The sequence below is a fragment of the Mobula hypostoma genome, chromosome X1, assembly GCF_963921235.1.
Source record: "Mobula hypostoma chromosome X1, sMobHyp1.1, whole genome shotgun sequence".
NCBI classification, from domain to species: Eukaryota; Metazoa; Chordata; class Chondrichthyes; order Myliobatiformes; family Myliobatidae; genus Mobula; species Mobula hypostoma.
The window spans coordinates 30064052-30083380 of NC_086128.1; the positions used below are offsets into that span (position 1 = coordinate 30064052).

General features: G+C 43.3%; 1 protein-coding gene across 3 annotated transcripts in view; it reads left to right on the forward strand.

Moving 5' to 3' along the window:
• The window catches only part of tbkbp1 (TBK1 binding protein 1), a 182686-nt gene that overhangs the window by 4494 nt on the left and 158863 nt on the right, over positions 1-19329 (forward strand). The window contains exon 1 of one of the 3 annotated variants that reach the window (XM_063037939.1): positions 18523-18567. The exons of the other annotated variants lie outside the window; for them this stretch is intronic. The gene's annotated coding sequence lies outside the window, so the exon portion shown is untranslated. Of the gene's footprint in view, positions 1-18522; positions 18568-19329 lie in introns of those variants that run through there. 3 annotated transcript variants of the gene reach the window in all.

A 19329-nucleotide genomic window follows, 5' to 3' on the forward strand; every position in this document is an offset into this window, starting at 1 on the left:
GTAAAAGGCGCCAAACTTATCAAAGTTCAAGCACTTTGTGCACAACAGTTGGAGCTCAATTAACGGAGTCCTCTTTCTACCATTCGGTCCCCTCCGACCCCCTCGGATCAACCATGGTGGTTGACCAGACGCTCCACACGAGTCTGCCTTCGTCTCCTCTCCTCACCGAAGACCCTGGGCCTTGGACTCCCGCTCGGGATCCGTCCCGCTGCCCAGTTTACAGCATCACGTCTCCTCTCTCTGCCCCCATCTGCCTCAAAGCCCGTGGAAAAACAAGTTTACAGACACACAAGAAAGAGTAACATCTATCCCAATTGAAAACAACAGGAATTCTGCAGATGCTGGAAATTCAAGCAACACACATAAAAGTTGCTGGTGAACGCAGCAGGCCAGGCAGCATCTTTAGGAAGAGGTGCAGTCGACGTTTCAGGCCGAGACCAGTCCTGACGAAGGGTCTCGGCCTGAAACGTCGACTGCACCTCTTCCTAGAGATGCTGCCTGGCCTGCTGCGTTCACCAGCAACTTTTATCTATCCCAATTGGTTTGTTCCCTCTCTTATCAATAATATAATCTAAACAAGCTGCGAAAGAGAAGCAGTTTCTCAGCAGCTAACGTAACAAAGAAGCCATTTTATTGTAACACAACAAAGAAGCCTTTTTCATTAGTCTTAGCAGTAACATAAAAGAAGAAACCCCTTGCACTCGTTATGCATGAAAATCCCAGGAGATCAGCAGTTTCTGAGATACTCAAACCACCCCATCTGGCACCAACAATTATTCCATGGTCAAAGTCACTTAGGTCACACTTCTCCCCCATTCTGATGTTTGGTGTGAACAACAACTGAACCTCTATATACAAAACAAACAACCAAACCTCTTGAATATTTTCCATGCTTTTATGCATTGAGTTGCTGTCACATGATTGGCTGAACTGATATTTACAGGTGTACCTGATAATGTGGTCACTGAGTGTAATTTTTAACTTATAATTTGCAGAGTTCATATGGCTAATGTGCAACTGAGAATGAGACGAGCATCATAACTACACTTGTAGCAGTAAATTTACCAATTTATATTCACTACAAAAGAGACTAATTGATTCAGCCACTGAGTAGCGAGGAACTTCTGCATTGTTAGAGTTGCTGCTGTCTTTTGCGTGAAGCTCTGTCTCCCCTCTCAGATGTATATTATAAGGATAATTCTGCTGGCGTCCCAGATGATATTCCTCGATCAGTGCCACGAAAATGGATGATCTGGTCATTTATCTCAGTTATGTTCTGTCTCTTTAATGGGCTGATAATGTGCCTGCAGAGCATAGAGTGCACTTCAGAAAGATCTACCTGGCTGTGACAACTTGGCATGTTGTAGAACGTGAACAATCTGTTTTTTAAAAAAAAAATAATAATAGTTCATTAGATCTTTCATAGCAGTGTCTATTAGATCAGTTTTTTTTTGTGCTTATGTCTTTGAGTAATTCCTGTGTTAGGTGAATAAGACCACAATACCATAAATCATAGGAGCAGAATTAGGCCATTCTGCCCATCGTCTGCTCCGCCTTCCAATCATGGTTGGTTTATTATCCCTCTCAACCCCATTCTCCTGCCTTCTCCCCATAACTTTTGACACCCTGATTAATCAAGAACCTATCAAACTCTGCTTTCATATACCCAATGATTTGGTCTCCACAGATTCATCACCCTCTGGCTAAAGAAATTCCTCCTCTTCTCTGTTCTAAAGGTATTCTGAGGCTGTGCCCTCTGGTCCTGAACTCCCCCACTATAAGAAACATCCTCCCCACAGCTGCTCTATCTAGGCCTTTCAATATTCAAATAAGGAAGTGTTGAATGATTCTCATGTTAGGCAAAAAGGGATATGTTGAATAATTCTCATATCAGGTTAATGGGGAAGGGTTGAAAAATTCTAAGGCTATCTCGGAGTATAATTTTTATCTCTCTTGAACTTGCATGAGAATTGCTTATCTTCTTGATAACTTTGTGCACATGTATATTATATTTAATTTATGTTTATGTGAACTTGTGTTTGTCCTTGCCTTGTAACGTATTGTGATGCTGCTGCAAAGAGCTTATTTTTATGGCATTTATACTCTGTGCATGTATTTTTAATGAGAATACTTAACCCAAACTTTGAATAATTCTCATATTAGGCAAAAGGTGGAGGTTTCAGTGGTCAATTAACAGCACATTCTATGCACAGTAATTGCATTTCATAAGCAATTAATTAGCTGTAAGGTGCTTTGAGAATGAACTGAAGCCGTCGAAAACCTTCCTCATTCACCTAACATGAAATTACATTCAGTGGCCACTTTATCAGGTACCTCCTGTAACTAATCCAGTGGGTCCTCTTGTACCTAATAGAATGCATGTTTATGGTTTTCAGCTGCTGTGGCCCATCCACTTCAAGGTTCGATGTGTTGTGCATTCAGAGATGCTCTTCTGCACATCACTGTTGTAATGCATGGTTATTTGAGTTACTGTCACCTTCCTGTCAGTCAGCTTGAACCAGTCTGTCCATTCTCCTCTGACCTCTCTTGTAAACAAGGCATTACAGCCCAGAGAACTGCTGCTCACTCTTTTTTTTTTGCATCATTCTCTGTAAACTCTAGAGACTATTGTGTGTGAAAATCCCAGGAGATCAGCAGTTTATGAGATACTCAAACCACCCCGTCTGGCACCATTAATCATTCTATGGTGAAAGTCACTTAGATCACATTTCTTCCTCATTCTGATGATTGGTCTGAACAACACTGAAGCTCTAGACCACGTCTGCATGCTTTTATGCATTGAGTTGCTGCTACGTGATTGGGAGACCACACTTGGAGTATTGTGTGCAGTTTTGGGCTCCTTATTTTAAAAAGGGTATACTGATATTGGAGAGCGTTCAGAGGAGATTCACAAGAATGATTCCAGCAGTGAAAGTGCTACTGTATGAGGAACATCTGGCAGCTCTTGGACTGTATTCCCTGGAGTTCAGGGAAATGAGGGGGAATCTCATAGAAACATTCCAAATGTTAAAAGGCCTGAACAGACTAGATATGGCAAAATTATTTCCCATGGTAGGGGATTCTAGGACAAGAGGGCATGACTTCAGGATTGAAGGACGTCCATTTAGAACAGAGATGTGGAGAAATTACTTTAGTCAGAGGGTGGTAAATCTGTGGATTTTTTTTGCCACAAGCAGCTGTTGAGGCCAAGTCATTGGGTGCATTTAAGGCAGAGATAAATAGGTTCATGATTAGCCAGAGCATCAAAGGGTACGGGGAGAATGCAGGGGAGTAGGAATGACTGGAAGAATTGGATCAACCCGTGACTGAATGGCAGAGCAGTCTCAATGGGCCGAATAGCCTACTTTTTCTCCTATATCTTATGGTCTTATTTGCATTAACGGGCAGGTGTACAGGTGTACCTAATAAAGTGTCCACTGAGTGCATGTCTTGATGAAGGATCTCAGTTCAAAACGTCGACTGTTTATTCCCCTCCATAGGTGCTGCCTGAGCTGCTGAGTTTCTCCAGCATTTTGTTTGTGTTGCTCTGGATTTCCAGATTCTGCAGAACCTCGTGTGTTGAATGACGTCTTCAACCATAAAAGGCATTGTAAATAAACCAGTATTGAACTTTCTTTAGCAACAGACACAAAATGCTGGAAGGACTCCGAGGTCAGGCAGCATCCAGGGATAGCTCTGAACTGATTCCACATCCTACAGACTCGCTTTCAAATAAATAATGCTGAGAGCATTAGTTATAGAGTCATTGGAAGGGAGTACATAGCTTGTAAAATCAGTTCAGTGTTGAGGTGAGTGGGGTTACCTACATTTGTTCAGGTGCCCGATGGTTGAAGGGTAATAACTGTTCCAGAAGTCGAAGGCTCCTGTACCTTCTTCGCAATGGCAGCAGTGAGATGAGAGAATGGCCTGGATGGTGGGGCTTCTTGAAAATGGATGCTGCTTTCTTGTGGCAGTGTTCTTCATAGATGTGCTCGATGGTGGAGAGGGCTTTTCCTGTTATGGACTGGGTTGTATTCACCACTTTTTGTAGTTTATTCCATTCTTGGGCATGGCGTTTCCATACCAAGCCATGATGCAACCAGTCAGGAAAATTTTCTCTATGCATCTATAGAAGGTTGGCAAAGTTTTAGATGACTTTCCAAATCTGCACGCTTCTAAGAAAGTAAAGGCGTTGCTGTGACTTCTTTGTGATGAGACTTGCGTGCCTGGTCCCAGGACAGATCCTCTGATATGATAGCACCAAGGAATTTAAAGTTACTGACCTCCAATTCCTTAATGAGGACCGGCTCTTGGGCCTCCAGTTTCTTCCGTCTGTACTCAGTAAGCAATTCTTTACATATGTACCACACCACTGCCCTACCTCCCTCACACTATCTTCCATCATTAACTCCAAAAGATGTTGTAGGTTAGTTACAATGTAACTTGTTGGGCAGCAATCCAGCTAGATAGGGTAAAACATCAGCTTTTAGCTTCACCTGCCCAGAATATGATTGGACAAAGTAGAAAATTAGCAGTTAAACCAATGCTGTTGCATTATCAATGTGCAGGCTGAGTTAAATTGCTTGAAGGTGTGAATGTAAATCTTCAGCAGTGACTCTGCATACCTCTTCAGTTGCTTGTTCCGTGCAGTGAGCTCTATTTTTATACAGTAGTTAGTCCTGGATAGATGCCCTAATCCTGATATTGTTGGTTAAAGGCATGTAACTTTTTTATTATTGCTCTTTACAATAGACAATAGATGATAGGTGCAGGAGTAGGCCATTTGGCCCTTCGAGCCAGCCGCCATTCACTGTGATCATGGCTGATCATCCACAATCAGTATCCATTTCCTGCCTTATCCCCATAACCTTTGATTCCGCTATCTTTAAGAGCTCTATCCATCTCTTTCTTGAAAGCATCCAGAGACTTGGCCTCCACAGCCTTCTGGGGCAGAGCATTCCATATATCCACCACTCTCTGGGTGAAAAAGTTTTTCCTCAACTCCGTTCTAAATGGCCTACCCCTTATTCTTAAACTGTGGCCTCTGGTTCTGGACTCACCCATCAACGAGAACATGCTTTCTGCCTCCAGCGTGTCCAATCCCTTAATAATCTTATATGTTTCAATAAGATCCCCTCTCAGCCTTCTAAATTCCAAGCCCAGTCGCTCCAATCTTTCGACATATGACAGTCCCGCCATCCCGGGAATTAACCTTGTGAACCTACGCTGCACTCCCTCAATAGCAAGAATGTCCTTCCTCGAATTTGGAGACCAAAACTGCATACAGTACTCCAGGTGTGGTCTCACCAGGGCCCTGTACAGCTGCAGAAGGACCTCTTTGCTCTTATATTCAATTCCCCTTGTTATGAAGGCCAGCATGCCATTAGCTTTCTTCACTGCCTGCTGTACTTGCGTGCTTGCTTTCAGTGACTGATGTACAAGAACACCTAGATCTCGTTGTACTTCCCCTTTTCCTAACTTGACTCCATTTAGATAATAATCTGCCTTCCTGTTCTTACTACCAAAGTGGATAACCTCACATTTATCCACGTTGAACTGCATCTGCCCACTCACCCAGCCTGTCCAAGTCACCCTGCATTCTCATAACATCCTCCTCACATTTCACGCTGCCACCCAGCTTTGTGTCATCGGCAAATTTGCTAATGTTACTTTTAATTCCCTCATCTAAATCATTAATATATATTGTAAACAGCTGCGGTCCCAGCACTGAACCTTGCGGTACCCCACTGGTCACCGCCTGCCATTCTGAAAGGGACCCATTAATCACTACTCTTTGTTTTCTGTCAGCCAGCCAATTTTCAATCCATGTCAGTACTCTGCCCCCAATACCATGTGCCCTAATTTTGCCCATTAATCTCCTTTGTGGGACTTTATCAGACTTTACAGCTGGCAGATTTTGACTATAACTCAATCTGAAATTCATGGGCCTTTTGAGCAAATCATCTAATCCACTAGGACCATTTATCAGTCACTGGTACAAACTGGTGTCCAGGGATTACTATTCTGAATTTGTTTACATTAAAACTTTGAATAAATACTTCAGCTTTTTAATGAAGTTTTTAGGCAGTTGTTTCCAGTTGCGTTATACATCTTGGGGTGTAGTGTACCAGTAAGCACTCTTGACTGGGATGTAATGCTAAGGCTTTAGAAGGCATTGGTCAAACCACTCTTGCCATTGTGAGCAGTTTTGGGCCCTTGTCTAAGAAAGGCATTGGAGAGGGCCCAGAGGAGATCCATGAGAATGATTCCTTTCAGGAAAGAAAGGGTTGAACGCATGAGGAATGTTCGATGGATATTGAAAGGCCTAGTAGACTTGGAGAGAATATTTCCCATCGTGAGGGAGTCTTGAACCAGACGGCTCAGCCTCAGAATGCAGGGACATCCCTTAAGAGCAGAGAAACTGAAGAATTTCTTTAGCCAGATGGTGGTGAATCAATGGAATTCATTCCACAGATGACTATGGAGGCCAAGTCATTGGGTATATTTAAAGCAGAGGTTGATAGGTTCTTGATTTTTAAAGGTTACAGGGAGAAGGCAGGAGAATGAGGTTGAGAGGGATCATAAATCAGCTGTGATAGAATGGTGGAGCAAACTCGATGGGCTGAATGACCTAATTCTGCTCCTATGTTTTATGATCGTGTGGACTTGACAACTCTCACGCCAGTGAAAATGGTCTTTGCTTCTGCAGTCGGATTTATCATCAGCAAGTATTTGCCACACACTTCATTAAACTCGAAGACTGATATCAAATTTGAAGATGTGTGAAGGAAAAGATGAGAATTTAAGCTAGTGGGGATTCAAATAAGATGGGAAGGTTTGAGGGTCAGCATGACACAGAGGAAAAGGGAAATGCTAATCTTGTTTGCAGTTCAGTCACCAGATGGGCAGCTGAGGAGAAGGGTGAGAGTGTAACCAAAGTGTTGGAGAACTGTGATCTGGAAATGAATATTCAGATTCTCTCAGCTAGTTGTTCACCTGTCCTATCCCTCTCACCACTCTTTTTATCCATCTGTCAATCATCCTCTCCCCAACTGGTTCCACCTATCACTGACAGTGATTATTATCCCTAGAAACCGACAATCTTCCCTCTACCCTCTTTGTGCTGCTGCAGGGTCTTCACCTGGCTATATTTTGACAGACTGCATCTCTGTCTGGTATGTGAGGTGGAGTGGGGGTACTGTACAGGATTGAAAGAAGCTACAGGAACTTGTAAAATTAGTCTGCTCCATCTTGGGTATCAGCCCCTGTAGTATCCAAGACATCTTCAAGGAGCGGTGCCTCAAAGGCAGCGTCCATTATTAAGGACCCCCAGCACCCAGGACATGCCCTTTTCTCACTGTTACTATTAAGTAGGAGGTATAGAAGCCTGAAGGCACACACTCAGCGGTTCAGGAACAGCTTCTTCTCCTCTGCCATCCGATTCCTAAATGGACATTAAACCCATGAACAACAGGAATTCTGCAGATGCTGGAAATTCAAGCAACACACATCAGAGTTGCTGGTGAACGCAGCAGGCCAGTCAGCATCTGTAGAAAGAGGTGCAGGCGATGTTTCAGGCCGAGACCCTTCGTCAAGACCCATGAACACTACTTCACTTTTATTATTATTTCTGTTTTTGCAATATTTGAATATAACTAATATATATATATATATATATATACTTAATGTAACTCATTTTTTCCTATAATTATCATGTATTGCATTGTACTGCTGCTGCTAAATTAACAACTTTTGCGACATATGCTGGTGATATTAAACCTGATTCTGAAATATTGACTTGTACTATTTGACCCAGTGTTCTGTATTTGGTTTCAGTTTCTAGCATCTGCAGTCTTTTTGGCCTTCCCTCAAATAGTGATTTCTACTTCAGATGGCTAGGGAGGCAAAGAGTGGAGGGAAACAGACAAAGTGCATTAAACAAAGCAACAGGATGCCTTTGATGAAGATGCTGAGTTTTTCTTTCAAACATATTGGCTGAACGTGGGGCAGGAGGAGACCATTTGGCCCCTCAAGTGTGCACAGTTAATCAATTAGATTACAGACAATCCTGTGCTTCGCTTCATCTGAAAGTTTTGGTTCTTCACCAAACAACACACACAAAATTCTGGAGGAACTTAGCAGGTGAGCCAACGTCTGTGGAGAAGAATAAAGAGTCAACATTTCGGGCTGAGACCCTTCATCAGGACACTAAAGGAAGGGGGCAGAAGGCAGTTGGGGGGAGGGGAAGTTGTACAAGCTGGCAGGTGATAGGTGAGACCAGCTGAGGGGGGAGGTGGGTTGGGATGGAGGAGGAAGAAGTATAAAGCTAGAAGGGGATCGATAGAAGAGATAAAGGACCAAAGAAGAAGGAATCTGACAGGAGAAGACATGGGATAAAGGGAAGGAGGAGGGGCACCAAAGGGAGGTGATGGATAGTTGAGGAGGTGAGAGGGTAACCATCATGGGGAACGGTAAAAGAGAGAAAAGAGGAGTTGGGGCAGGAAGTAGCAGGGAGAGATTATGGAAGTTTGAGAAATAGATGTTCATGCCATCAAGTTGGAGGCTATCCAGGTGGAATGTGAAGTGTTGCTCCTCCAACCTGAGTTTGGCCTCAGTGTGACAGTAGAGGAGGCCATGGACAGATATGATGTTGCAGGAATAGGAAGTCAAATTGAAATGAGTGGGCACCGGGAGATCCTGGCTGTTGTGAAGTTCTTTACCTTGCCTTGTTGTTAAGTGACAGTAACTTAGTAACCTATAATTACAATTGTTCTGTCAGAACTGTACTGCAATACCCAGTTTTTGGAGGCATCCCACAGACAGTCACTGGTTCTACTACACTGCAAACGATGTGAAAGAAATATGATTTATTAGAATAAAGCCACAAATTTAATGGGGTGACATTGTCTTAAGTCACTGGGCAGTGTGCCAATGGTATCTTGTCAAGCAATGGTCTGCCTTAGAGTGATTAGTTTACGGTAAAACTGAACAAACTATAAAACAACATTAAAAAAAATTCAGACAGGCAGGTTGAGTTAAAAATTCTTGGAATTATTATCTATGAATCGGTATGTGACTTTATAACGTTGGGAACTTTTTGCTTGACGTTCCTGCACCCTGTTTATAGAATAACCCTACACTGTAACAGATGTGGAGAGTTCTTTGTATAGCATTTGGTTCAGTGCCATTTTTAAAAATTCAGACATGGAATATAGATGTTGGGAATGCTGGCATTTATTTGTCCATCCCTTGTTGACCCTGAAGTTAAAAGTCAACCGCTACTCTCACATATAGGCCCGACTGGCACTGTCTCAAGAAGGTAATATCGATCATCAAAAGATCCCCACCATCCGGGCAGCTACCATCAGGCAGGAGATACTGAAACTGAAGTCCAACACCACCGGGTTTAAGGACAGCTACATCCACTCAGTTTTTGAACTGACTGGCATAAACCTAATCATAGGTTTAGCTGCACTCTGGCCACTTTGATCACTTTGCACTAAAATGGGCTTTTACTGAATTGTTTTTTTTCTTGTTAAGATTGTGCATAATTTTGGCAGATGGAGCTCAATGCAGATAAGTGGGAAGTGGTTCATTTTGGTAGGTCAAATTTGAAAGCAGAATATAATATAAATGGTAAGACTCTTGGCAGTGTGGAGGATCTGAGAGATCTTGGGGTCCGTGTCCATAGGACACTCAAAGCTGCTGTGCAGGTTGACAGTGTTGTTAAGAAGGCATATGGTGTGTTGGCCTTCATCAACTGTGGGATTGAGTTCAAGAGCCATGAGAGCTCTATAAGCTATACAAGACCTTGATCAGACCCCACTTGGAGCACTGTGTTCAGTTCTGGTCACCTCACTACAGGAAGGATGTGGATACTATAGAGAGAGTGCAGATTGGAGGGTGTACCTTATGAGAATATGATGAGTGAACTTGGCCTTTTCTCCTTGGAGTTTTGGAGGATGAGAGGTGGCCTGATAGAGGTGTATAAGATGATGAGAGGCATCGATCGTGTGGATAGCCAGAGGCTTTTCCCAGGGCTGAAATGGCTAACACGAGGGGGCATAGTTTTAAGGTGCTTGGAAATGGATACAGAGGGGACGTCAGGGGTAAGTTTTTCACACAGAAAGTGGTGGATGCGTGGAATGCACTGCTGGTAGCAGTGGTGGAAGCGAATACAATAGGGTCTTTTAAGGGTCTCTTGGATAGGTACATGGAGCTTGGCAAAATAGAGGGCTATGCGGTTGGCAAATTCTAGGCAATTTCTAGAGTTGTTTACATGGTCGGCACAACATTGGGCCGAAGGGCCTGTAAAGTGTTGTAGATTTCTATGTTCTATGCTAATGTATGTTTTTCTTATGAATATTGTTTATATGATTCTGTGTGCCTGTGATGATGCTGCTGCTGTAGGGTTTTCATTGCACCTGTGCAGACATGTATTTCTGCATCTGACAGTGAACTCAACTCTGACTTTGACTGGGTAAGAACAGACTTCCTCCAGGAGGAAGTGAACCAGATGGGTTTTTATGACATTTATGTAGATTCATGAGTATTGATATCGAGGTGAGGTTTAGGGAGCTGTTGCCAGAGAAGTATAGGTATTTAACTCCAGCATACTCTGTAGGTCAAAGTCAAAAGTAAATTTATTATCAGAGTACGTACATGTCACCATATACAACTCATTTATGAAAAACTATACACAACAAAAACTGACAAGCAGCCAATAAGCAAAATAAGAAAAATAGTGCAATTAATAAAAAAGTTAAAGTGAGAACTTGTGTTGTAGAGTCCTTGAAGGTGAGTCTATAGGTTATGGAGTCAGTTCAGCGTTGAGGTGATGAGAATTGTCCACGTTCGTTCAGGAGCTTGATGGTTGTAGGGTAATAACTGTTCCTGAATCTGGTGGTGTGGGACCTAAGGCTTCTTACTCTACATCCTGCCCAATTATAGTACTGAATGAGGGCACGGCCTGGATGACTGGGGTGCTTGATAATAGGTGCAGCACTTTTTGTAAGTGTGCTCAGTGACGGGGAGGGCTTTGCATGTGATAGACTGTGCTGTAGCCACTGTATGCCAGTGGGGTTGGGAAGGAAGGCTTGGGAGGTTGACAGGCTGTCAGTCAAGCAGTTTGATTTGCTTGGAAGTCTTGACGGCCGGTGGCATTGCACTTGTCTTACTTTAGCAGTGGATCACCTCTTGCACTACCATGGACTTGTCCTTTTTGTTGCACAGATGTCTATTTGTACACTTTTTTTTCACTTCACTTTCTGATACAGGGCCTTGTAAAAGTATTCAGCCCCCAACCCTTTGTTCGCATAAATGTGTATTACAACCAGGGATTTTGATCAACTTAACTGAGAACTTTTATTTGTGAATCACATGCTCTTTATTTCATAGCAGAGCCCCCCCAAAACAGGGAAAATTGGAAAGAATGAAAAAAAAATTAAAAACTGTAATGGCAGCATTCATCTTCCTTTCAATTCTAACCAGACTTCCAGTCCCTGCTTGTAATACTCATCTATGCGAACAAAGGGTTGTGGGCCGAATACTTTTTCAAGGCATTGGATAAATGATAAATATTTACGTTCTGCGTGTTGTCTGAACCTATGCACCTGTAATCTGCTGGAAGTCAATTTTTCATTGTACCTGCATCTCACTGTACTTGCGCGCATGACAATTGATCCAGGCAAGTGGAGAGTTCTCCACTGTGCTCTTGATTCCACCGCAGGCTCAGGATACTCGACCTCTGACCTGTGTTGCTATTGATGTAGTCCCCACCATTTATACCGGGATATTAATGGTGGGAACTTAGTGATGATGGTGCTATTGCTGAGGTAAGGAATGAATAGTTAGAAACTCTGTTGCTGGAGATAATTATTACCTGGCACTTTTATGGAGCTAAAAGAACATAGAACATTACAGTACAGGCCCTGTGGCCCACAATGTACCGACCTTAATAACCTACTCTAAGATCAATCTAACCTTTCCCTCCTACATAGCAATCCATTTTTCTATCATCCATGTGACCCTTAAATGCCTCTAATGTATCTGCCTCTGCAATGTTACTTGTCACTTATTAGTCTGTGCCTGACTGTTGTCCAGGTCTTGCTATGTGCAGGCATGGGCTACCTCATTTGCTGGGAAGCTGTTAGTTTAATTAATTATTGTGCGATAATCAGTGAACATCCCTACTTCGTTAGTCAGGGGATTGAGTTCTGATGCCGCAAGTTAATGTTACAGCTCTGTAAGGTTCTGGTTGGACCACACTTGGAGTGTTGTGTTCAGTTCTGGTTCCCTCATTGTTGGGGAAAGATGTGGAAGCTTCAGAGATAGTACCAAGGAGATTTACCAGGATGATGCCTGGATTAGACTGTGTACCTACATCTATTGATGCTATATCTTATGAGGATAGGTTGAGTGAGCTAGGACTTTTCACTTTGGAGTGAAGGAGGATGAGTGGTGGCTTGATAGAGGTGTACAAGATAAGAGGCATAGATCGAGTAGGCAGCCAGAGATTTTCCCCCAGGGCAGAAATAGTTAATACAAGGGTGCATAACTAAGGTGTTGGAGGAATGTTATGATGAGGTTGTATAAGGCTGGAATGTTATGATGAGGTTGTATAAGGCATTGGTGAGGCTGAATCTGGAGTATTGTGTTCAGTTTTGGTCACCAAATTACAGGAAGGATATAAATAAGGTTGAAAGAGTGCAGAGAAGGTTTACAAGGATGTTGCTAGGACTTGAGAAACTCAGTTACAGAGAAAAGTTGAATAGGTTAGGACTTTATTCCCTGGAGCGTAGAAGAATGAGGGGAGATTTGATAGAGGTATATAAAATTATGATGGGTATAGATAGAGTGAATGCAAGCAGGCTTTTTCCACTGAGGCAAGGGGAGAAAAAAACCAGAGGACATAGGTTAAGGGTGAAGGGGGAAAAGTTTAAAGGGAACATTAGCGGGGGGGGGGCTTCTTCACACAGAGAGTGGTGGGAGTATGGAATGAGCTGCCAGACGAGGTGATTAATGCGGGTTCTTTTTTAACATTTAAGAATAAATTGGACAGATGCATGGATGGGAAGTGTATGGAGGGATATGGTCCGTGTGCAGGTCAGTGGGACTAGGCAGAAAATGGTTCGGCACAGCCAAGAAGGGCCAAAAGGCCTGTTTCTGTGCTGTAGTTTCTGTGGTTCTATGGAAAGTATAGGGGGGGGGATGTCAGGTAGGTTTTTTATACAGAGTGATTGGTGCGTGGAACCATTGGACTCTTAGATTTGGCGCATAGATGGAAGAAAAATGGAGGGCTATGCAGGAGGAAAGGGTTAGATTGATCTTGGAGCAGGTTAAAAGGTCGGCACAACATCATGGGCCGAAGGGCCTGTGCTCTGTTATACTGTACAATGTTCTGTGTTCTGACTTTGCGATAGAAGAAAGGTCATTCAGCTGCTGCTTCTCCTCAGCAACTGAAGATGGTTGTGCCTAGGACACTGTCTTGAGTAATTTCTGTAGAGATTTTCTGGGTCTGAACTGACAAGCTTCTGCCAATGACAACTGTCAATGCCACTTACAGTCCAAACACTCAAAGCCCCACCTTACTGAGCACCAAGAACTCAAAGGCAGCAAGGCTTTCAGAACCCACTGAAGGAACACCATGAATCCTTGTATGACAACGGTGAGCTGGCTGTAATTTGGAAGAGGAGTCACAAAGGCACTAAGCCTGAGATCTTTAATATTCTGACTAAATGGAAGGTGGCGATTTGCAGATGTTTGATGATCTGCATACAATCTAGTTGCTGGGAAGGCAAATGCTTTTTGGTGCTCAATCTGTGCTACTCCAATTTGCAAATAGAAATGTTTCAAAGAGAAGAAATAACTTGGCTCATCATAGCTCTGCCCAGTCTTTGAACTATGTATCCAATTAGTCACACACCCTGCCGTTTCTCCTCAGTGTTCCAATGTTTTCCTTTTCAAGTTTAACAACCAACCTTGACATCTCAGTCGTGATGAGCAGATGAATTCCTAAACTGTACGCTGGAAAGAAAAAGAACAAGCATCTCTCACTTCCAATCCATCAGACTATTCCTTTAGGGCTTTGAAATTTTAAATTAAATGCAATTAATTTGCCACGCCTGAGCACTGCAGAATTCTGTCATTTGATGATCAATAAAATAATTATTTATAATTGACTATTGGGAAAAACCCTAAATGAACAAAAGGTAGATAATAACACTGGGGGAAAAAAAAGGTGGGTGTTTTTCCTTTCTCTACAACTCAGGTGCCTGGGAACCCAATTATTGCCCTGTTTAAGGGCAAGTAACAGGGTTAAGTTCTCTCTCTGAATCTGAGTCTCGTTTGTTCTTGTATTATCTATTAACCCATCAACGGTAAGAGCATAGAAGCTATTCAACCTCTCAGGCCATGAGATCAGGGATTGGGAGAACTGTTCATTGTACAGTAGACATCCTTTAAATAGTTCAAATTCTCTGTGAATTGGCTGCTTCAGAAAAGAACCTGGTCAGCGTTCTACAGAAGAGACTGAGAGAAAAAGAGACAAAGACAAGCACTCCACTCGAATTCAATCCCAATCGGAATGCGTAAATATTCTCACTACATTGGGTTTGAGTAGGACAGGTTAGTAGTGACTGAAGGTGACTGCAAGACCCCTTTGGACATAGGTAATATAACATTCTGCAAGTCCGGTGCATCAGTCCATTGGCGAGACTGATGGTGCTTGGCCTCAGTTGTTGCGTGGACCAGGCCCCCATGCCACGGCGTTGCCTGTTGCAGCCACTAGAGGGGAGGAGGCGCTGGAAGCAGTGTGGGAGAGGACAGAGGCGTGGTGGGAGTGCTGGAATCTGTGCTGGTCCCTGCAGGCCAGCTCTGCTGTCCAGTGTTCACTCCCTGGAAGACAAGCAGGATTACCTTCATCTGTGACTGACCCAGCTGAGAACAGGCTCTATGCTTGTTCTTGAAGAAACATGGCTCCAGGACAACATCCCATCCACTATCAACCTTCAGTCCATGTCACTCAGGGACTTGTGTTGATATTATTTTGTGACTGCATGTGCTCTCATAACTATACGTGCTGTGTGTGACTGAATGTACTGTATTTTGCACCTTGGATACAGAGGAACGTTGTTTCATTTGACTGTATTCCTGTGTATGGTTAAATGGCAAATCTAAACTTGAGCAGTTTGATCCTGGGGTCAGTGCAAGCTCCTATTTCCTTTCTGTTACACCCCACCCCCCGCCATCACCGCCACTACAACACTTTCATCAGGTTCAATGCATTGGCACCCTTATCTTTGCTTTTATTACGTGTAGGCCTGTTTAAATTAATACAAAAACAGCAAATGCTGGAAGAATGTCATGAGGGTGTAGATGCATTGATGCTCGCAGTCTTTTTCCCAGGGTAGGGGAATCAAGAACTAGAACACATAAGTTTAAGGTGGGAAGGAAGAGGTTTTATCAGAATGTATGGGGCAATGTTTTTTTTTTGCCCATAGGGTGGTCCAGGAATGGAATGAGCTGCCAGAGGAAGTGGTATCTAAAAGGCACCAGGATAGGTATATGACCTCCAAGAGGTCCACAACCTTGTCATAGGGTTTGGAGGCTTGCGTGCCTCAATGACTCGGAGAGCTATGTTGGCTGGAGTCAGGGATTTATGCTTTGGCGCTTGGTAGGGTTGCCCGTGCAAAATAGGTCAAAAGGTAGAGGCCAGACTAAGAGTGGTCCACCAATCCTCCAGGTTTGGAGGTTCAGCTCAGGGCTAACAACCCTGACTGGTCAAACAAAACTGTTACAGAAACAGCAATGAAGAATCCTTCTACATCTGTGTGCGACGGTATTCCTGGGTCTCCACCCGAGACTTGCATGATTGACAGTAAACCAAAAGGAAGCTACTGACACGATGAAGGAAGCATGAACGCTGCCAGAGATGGAGGACCTTCAGTGCTGCCCTAAACAGGCAAAAGAAGAAGAAGACAAATATATGGATAGGAAAGGTTCAGAGGGGTATGGACCAAATAAAGGCAAACAAGACTAGCTAAGATGGGAACCTTGGTCGGCATGTAGCAGTTTGTGGTGAAGAGTTTATTTCTATGCTGCATGAGTCTATGAATCTATAACTAATGCCATACCTGTGGAAAGCAAAAAGCAGTTAATATTTTGTGTCCAAAGACTAGACTATCTACATTATTTTATCTGCAGTTTTATTATTCCCCATTGTTTAAATGAATGGCAGACCTTGATATAAGATACGAGAAACTGATTTCATTGGCAGAAGGGTCGGTAATCGGAGGGCAGAACTTGAGACAACAGAACCAGTGTGCTGAATTACTGTGGTCTAGAATACGAAGGGAGGTGGAAGATTTAATGGAGATCAGAAACTACAAATGCCAGAAATCAAAAAGTAAAAACTGAAAACGCTGGAAACACTCAGCAGGTCAGCGAGCATCGGTGGAAAGAGAAACAGAGTTAATGTTTCAGGTTGAGGAAGACCAATCATATCTGGGTAACAGAGAAAATGTTAGGTTAAAATTGCAGAGAGGGTGGGGGAGGGCTCGTTTGGGAAAAGGGAACATCTAGATCTAATGAGCACTTGTATGTTTCTTTGTTGATTTTTGTTCTCTCTCCCTCTCTTTCATCAACACCTTATCACCATGGCAACTCCAGACTCATGCTACCAGGGATGTATCCTTTTTGATGGATGTGCTAATCTTATTGAAACATATAAGATCCTAGAGATTGATTTTGAGAGGTTTTGAGAGGTTTCAACACGTAGGAGAGTCTTGAACAAGGGGCACAACTGCAAGATGGGGGACAGAGATGGTCATTTATAAAACTGTGGTGTGTAGAAATTTCTTCTTGCAAAGGGCGGTGAATCTCTGGAGCTCTCTATGCTGGCTGGTTTTGGTGGCTTGATCTGTGGAAGGATTTAAAGAGGAGATGGATACATTTTTGGAAGGTCAGTGATTCCACTGGTGGACCAGGCTAGAGGGACCAAGTGGCCTACTCCTGCTCCAGGTTTTGTTGTGTTCTTATGATACGGAACTACATTGGTATGGAGTGCCACTGTTGCATAGAGTTTATAGAGCCAGCGTCCCTGGTTCAATTCCTGCCGCTGCCTGTAGAAGTTTGTACGTTCTCCCTGTGACTGTGTGGGTTTCAACTGGCTTCCCCAGTTTTCTCCCACATCCCAAAGATGAATTGGTCCCATGGGTGTAATTGGACGGCGCAGGCTCCGTGAGCCAGAAGAGCCTGTTATCATGCTGTACTTCTAAATAAAGTAAAATTAAAACTGGCCAGTTCTGACACAGAAAAAAATGTTACCTGAAAATGTTGAATTTATTATTGTGTCTGGAAGGTTACAAAGTGCTCAGATGGAAAATGCGATGCTGTTCTATATTTACATTGGGCCTTGTTATATAAGGGGAACACAAGAGATTCTGGAAATCTTGAGCTTCCTTTTCCTTTCATCCCTCCCAAATGACCTCCCTCCTGGCACTTATCCTTGCAAGCATGACAAGTGCAGCGGCTGCCCCTACACCTCCTCCCTCACCACCATTCAGAGTCCTAAACAGTCCTTCCAGGCGAGGCGACACTTCACCTCCTCTGTCGGGGTCGTCTATGGTATTCGGTGCTCCTGGTGCAGCATCTTCTACAGCAGTGAGACCTGGTGCAGACTGGGGGACTGTTTTGTCGGGTACCCTCACTCTGTCCGCCACAAAAGAGAGGATCTCCAGTGGCTACCCATTTCAATTCGACTTTCTATTCCCATCCTGACATATTCTCCAACCTGATGGCATGAATAGCGATTTCTCTAACTTCTGATAGTTTCTCCCCCTCCCTCTTTCTCCCTTTTTCCATTCCCCATTCTGGTTACCTTCTCCGCCCTTCTCTTTTCCTCACCTACCCATCACTTCCTTCCCTTTCTTCCATGGTCCACTGTCCTCTCCCATTAGATTACTTTTTTCTCAGCCATTTATCCTTTCCAGCTATTCTTTCCCAGCTTCTCATATCATCCCTCCTCCCCCACACACCCACCTTTTTCTCCCCTCACCTGATCACACCTATCACCAGGAGCCTATATCCTCCTCCCCCACCCCCACCTGCTTTCTGTAGCTTCCTAGTCCTGATGAAGGGTCTCGGCCTGAAACACTAACTGCTTATTCCCCTCCTTAGATCCTGCCTGACATGCTGAGTTCCTTCAGTATTTTGTGTTGTATGAGGGGAGCGGTTGATTTACTTGGAAGAGCGGACTAGGGAGTTGCAAAGGAAACTTCCCCTTCAGAAGGCTGAAAGGGGAAGGGAGGGGAGGATGTGCCCATTTGGTCTATCATCCTAACAATGACTTCCTTTCTTGTTTAATCCTTCACAAACTCTCAAGCACAGCTGGTTACATTAACCCTGCCACCCTCTTCCCACTCCTTCCTCATGATAGCAGAGAATTCAGCTGCTCTTGATTCCTGTCTCTGACACTCCTTCAGAGCTTCACTTCCTTCTCCTCCTCCTTGTCTCCGTCAGCATCCGATTTCTCAGGCTCTACTTGGCTCCACTTCCATCTAGATCAATGTATGTGTAAAATTACTAACTATGTTCAGTCACTTTAGTGCTTTGGAGTTTCAGTGTGCGAGAAATGACTCATTTAAAATTTCTAACTAGAAAGTGAAAGTGCAGTAGGAATATATTCATAGCGACTGAAACCACAGTCAATATCAAAGCCTGAGCCAGGCCTTCTGCAGTGAAAAGCATTTGCTTATTTTTATACTAAAGCACACAGAAGGTTTGAAAATCTTGAACATAAACATTCCACAGTTTTTGTACAGATCGATCACCAAGTTAAGGGTAACTACAAATAGTTTGAGTTTTCGGATTAGGTCTTAATGTCAGAATGGGAAATCAGTGGAAAGGTTCGTTTTTAATCATCACAAAGAGAAAGAAATTGTCAGTGAGGTCAAACAGAAGCTGAATCTCTGCTGATCCTGGTTAACCCTTTTGTTACCAAAGGATTTTACTTTTAACTTCAGGAACCTCAATCTTGTGCAAAATTTTGGTTATGCAGAGTAAGGGAGTAAATCAGACAAGGTCGTGTATGGTTAATAAGAAATCCAAATTGTAAAGGATTTTGTTCTGATTAGTAATTGTTCATAGAAGAAAGGGAGGTGTGGAGGCCGGTTGGAGAGTAGGAGGAAGAAAAGAGGAATCAATTAGAACATACAGTACAGCATAGTACAGGCCCTTTGATCCACGATGTTGTGCCAACCTTTTAACCTACTCTAAGATCAATCTAACCCTTCCCTCCTACAGAGCCCTCCATTTCTCTATCATCCATGT